Raw genomic sequence first — 5,155 nt, 5'->3', positions numbered from 1 at the left:
TGCTGCTGCTGCTGCTGCTGCTGCTGCTGCTGCTGCTGCTGCTGCTGCTGCACTCCAAGCTCCCTGAGCCCATGCCTCTTGCAGGAGGCTCTATCCTGCTCCTGCTCCAGCTGCAAAAGAGGAAAAAGAGGAAGGAGGATTATGTTGGTTCACAAACATGAAAAGTCTAGAGGTACATTTTAGGTAAGGCTAGATCCAGAAGTCAATTGATTTCACACGGACTTGTTCTCTCCCTACATTTGTCTATGCGTTCCTAAGTGCTGACTTTATTCTTAGGCGGAAAAGCATCTCCATCCTTTGATACACAGTCACAACTTAGCCACCCTTTCCTCCCAATCTCAGGAGACATTGGTTGGACTTGGTTCCACTGAATCATCTTGAGTCTTAAACCAACTAGAGCTGGCAACTACAGTTTGTGGATGGGGTGTGGAGACAAAGGGAAATGAGGAAACCGTGGTCAACAAGAAGGACCCCGGGAGTGGGTGCCAGCCACTAAGGACCCAGGCAGAGCCTTGGTTTTAAACCATGTTCAGCGACCCTTAGTAGTGGCTTCCCTGTGCACGGTATCATGAGGCTCTAGAGCTGAATGAACCAGGCATGTGTGGCTCCTGCTTTCACAAAGCTCAGCTCAGTGTAGACAACACACACATAAATCCGCCTGCGTGCCAAAAAGAAACTGGGTTAAGAGTAATGAGGGAAACTGCTGGGGAAGGAAGGACTGTGGGAACAGGGTAGCTGTGACCCGCAGGTCCAACTGGATGGGATGTGGGGAACACAGGCACAGGGAGGCAGAAACCACTCACTCAGAGAGAAACCAGACTTAGACAGATTGTAGGAAGCTATAGGGAGAGGATGGACAAAAAGCAGGAGAGAAGAGGGGAGGAAGGAAGGAGACAGGCAGGAAAGCAGGGAAAGGGTGGCTTGACTTTGCCGTCAGCCTCCCGGAGCTGCCCTTTCTTTCTTCTCATCACGAGTCCCTCTACTTCAGAGAGGTCAAAGTGTTTGTCTTGAACTAAACCACTCCTGATTGTGGAACTAATTAAAAACTGAAAGGCTCCTAGCCACATTGTTTGCCCACAAGACACAGTTTTGTGGAAGCGGCTATGTTTAAGTGATACGGGATTCCCAAGACATGACAACTCTGGCTGGAAAGTATCTCCATTCATTCAACAAAGGTGTTTATGGTGTAAAAGGAATGTATAGGGCATTTGCCTCAAATGGAACTGTATGTATGCATGTGTGTTTGTTTGCATATGTGTTTGAGAGAGCTCATGCTAGAGCATGAGTGTGCATGTGGGCAAGTAAAATCCATCACTTGGAAGACAGAGGACAGGATTAGGAGCCTAAGGTCATCTTTCAACAACATAGTGATTTCAAGGGGAGCTTGAGCTACATGAACGAATGTCTCAAAAAGCCACAAAGGCGGGGAGGAGGCTGTCACTTCAGTTTCCCTGTTAAAAATCCTTCCTGTGATATCCATCCTCTTTGCCTTTCTGGATGGGGATTGAGCATTTTAGCCAGAGTCCTCCCTCTTGATTAGTTTCTTTAGGTGTACAGTTTTTAGTGGGAGAAAACAGGGAACAAGTTAGGAGCTTGTCTGCTCTGCAGACTATCAAAGCAGATGCTGAGACTTATGGCCAACCTTTGGGCAGAATGCAAGGAATCTTATGAAAGAAGTGGGAAGTAGTAAGATCTGGAGAAGACAGAAGCTCCACAAGGAGAGCAATAGAACCAAAAAATCTGAGCACAGGAATCTTCCCTGAGACTGATATTCTAACCAAGTAGCATTCATAGAGATAACCTAGAACCCCTGTACAGATGTAGCCCATGACAGTTCAGTCTCCAAGTGGGTTCCATACTAATGGGAACAGAGACTGTCTCTGACATGAACTGATTGGCCTGATCTTTGATCACCTCCCCCCTGAGGGGGGAGCAGCCTTACCAGGCCACAGAGGAAGACAATGCAGCCACTCCTGATGAGACTTAACACACTAGGATCAGAAGGAAAGAAAAGAAGACCTCCCCTACCAGTGGACTTGGGGAGGGGGGTATGCGTGGAGAAAGGAGAAAGAGAAAAAGGGAGGAATTGGGAGGGGATGTGGGAGGGAACTACAGGGAGGATACAAAGTAATAAAGTGTAATTAACAAAAAAATTTTTTTTTAAATCCAAAGGCATAGTCTAGTTCATCTCTTTGCTTTCTAATCTATGACTGCAGGCCTACATTGGCACATGGGCACAAAGAATGGTTCACACGGTTCCACAACTGTCTCATTTCTTGAAAATGCCCAAACTAAAGTTCAAAGTTCAGATACACACACACACACACACACACACACACACACACACACACACACACACACACTGGGGGGAGAGAGAGAAAACAGAGGATAAACATTATTGAAAAGCATTGGACTGAGTATTCAGTTCCAGGTCCAGGCACAATTGCAGGTGAGGTCACACCCATCACAGGAGCCCGTCTTGGTTAATCAGCATCCCTGGGAGGCATAGTCTCACCCACACTTGCCTTTTTTAAGAGAAAAATAACCTGCCTAGGCTGTCCATGCAGGACACAGCGGAGCATGTGTGAGCCCCTTTTTGTTAGGCATCTCCCATCTCCCCTCTTTGGCCCATGCCCTGCTGCCATTCATGCAGGGCTGTGTCTGGGTATGCCTGGCCTGCCATTCACAGTCACGGACAAGTGTGCGTCACCCCTAATACCCCAGCATGCCGGGCATCTTAGAGTATAAAATGGTGCTCTCTCTACTCTGGGCTGCCGACGCCACTCCAGATTTATCGCATTTATTTAAAAACAACAAACATTCTCAATTATTTCCACACTGCTCAGGACCATAATTTACTCGGAGGTATGAGCTATCAAGTTTCGTGGGGATTGCTTCAAAATGTCAGATCTGAAAGATGACTCCCCCGTTAGTGAATATGAAACACCCATTTATATTTTTCATTTTTACTTTGATTTAATTTTCAGACAGTTCAACTTTCTCCCCATGCCTGAGTGCCTAAATTCATTTCACTTGTCAAAAGAGACAAATTTTCATAATTACAAAATAAAACATGGTGGCCCTTCCTTGGTGACCGCATATTTCACTTTTTTTTTTCCAGTTGAAAATGCCTTTCTTGGTCGAGTTGACTCACTTCTGGCATATTTCTATTATTTCCCTGCTTAGAAAGAGGCAAGGGTACAGGCTAAACACTCACTAATGTTTGTTATGCTAATGGGCATCTGTAAGAATGAAGATGAAATCCCCCAGCCCAGCCCTGTTGTATTCACATCTTCTTTTCTGTAATTCACAGTGAAAAAAAGTCACTGTTCTGAGATTATGACTGCAGCATGAAATATGCTCTGCTCCAGCCTCTAATGATTCTTTCTCCCTCGGCTGAAAAGCCTCCGGTCCTGCAAGGAGCCTGTGCTGGGTCCTTATTTCAGAGAAGTCGGAACCATGAGTGTTTTCTTCCTGTAGCTGTTGGGGACATGCACAGGATATAGTATGGGGGGCTTTAATTAATAAACTGCCAGTTTTTTTTTCATTTAAAAAAGTAATATATGTTCTTTATATAGAAGTTTTGAAAAATACACACTACAGAAGCCGTAAGTGCTAGAACAAGCTGATCCACAACCGAAGCAAAAACAGAACCTGTGATGAATTGGACCTTTTCTCTTTTTAACTTTTTAATTAAAATTTTCTTTTGACTTGGTTAGGCTCACGAACACCTAAAAATGGATGCTCTATAATTAGAAACATTGTAAAACTGGAAACCGTAGAAATATGAGGATGAAAAGACAGCATTCCATCCTTGAGGCTGAACACCAGATCTACTTGGTCATCTCTCGGAATCTGTTGGATGGCCAGCTGGGTGAGGGAGCCACTAGCCACTCCCTGCCCACAGTCCCAGGAAACACCATCCAGTCCCAATGAAAGAGGTTGGAATCTACAATTCACTGGCTAGTTCATTTTGATTAAGGGTAAAAGAGAAGAGAAAAAGTGTGGAGAGAAGAGCGTTTTCAGGATAGGATGCGAATCGAAGAGCAGAGGACCACTGGGAGTGAGAGAACACAGGGTGTGGGGATCACAGGGGAAGGGGAGACTATGGGGAGTGAAGGAGCACAAACAGTTGGGGAGCACAGAGAGTGGGATCCACAGAGGTTGGTCATCTTCAGGAGCTCCCGTCAAGACTGAGAAAGGCCATAAGCATCTGCCAACTTTGATTCAGACTTTCTCCGTGGTACACACTGGGGAATCGGTGTCTAAGCTGGGGGTGAGCACTGAGGAGGACACTTGGGTGCTGCTTATCATTGGGTTATAGCCCAGGGAAATGAAGGCATGAAAGAAGAATCAGGAAGGCATAATCTGAGTTGAGAGACCATCTTGCCAAAGGCTTCAGCTGACCCTATGGGAACCTGTGTGCTCAGAATGACTCATCAGACATGGTATGAGAGGCCATTCATCTACAGTGCCTGTGTCAGCTGCTCATTGACTGGACCAGCACTTTAGCTAAGGCTGTTGCCAAGCCAATGATATCCAGGACTGTCTGTCAGCAGTATCCCGCCATCCCCAAGGGGCCTGAAAGACTTGTCACAACAGCATTCTCCTCTCTTACTGTACCAATGTCCCTACCTCAAGGATAGCAGGCATTCAAGGCATTCTTCTGGGGTCTGACTGTTGGTCGGGGGGAGGGGCTACAGAAGGGCCCAGAATTCAGCAATTGTCACAGTGATAGAGGAGCCTGTCATGGTTTGAATACTAAATGTCCTTCATTGCCTCATGTATGGAAGAGCACTTGGTTGCCAGGTGATAGGCTTTCAGGAAGCCACTGGCTCCTGAGGGTTCTGACACAATCAAGAGATGAGTCTCTTTGTGGTTTCATAAAATGTTGGCACTGTTGAGATAGAGCTAATTTGGAGGAAGGATGTCATTAGCTTGGGTGTCCTTGAGGTTCTATTCTGCCCTGAATTCTTCCTGCACCCCCCTTTCTTACTCCCCACCCATGGACTGCCAATATCATGACATCTTCCTTGAGTGCATGGCTTTAAGTAACCACAGACTGAACCCCTTGAAACTGTGACCCAAACACATGTGCCCACGAAACCAGTCTGAATGCAGGAAAGGCGCTTGAAGGTTGCCTGGCTCACTCATC

Source organism: Psammomys obesus, unplaced genomic scaffold (assembly GCF_907164565.1).
Source record: "Psammomys obesus unplaced genomic scaffold, mPsaObe1.curated_primary_1811, whole genome shotgun sequence".
Classification (NCBI taxonomy): Eukaryota; Metazoa; Chordata; class Mammalia; order Rodentia; family Muridae; genus Psammomys; species Psammomys obesus.
Note: the sequence above shows the minus strand (reverse complement) of the source record.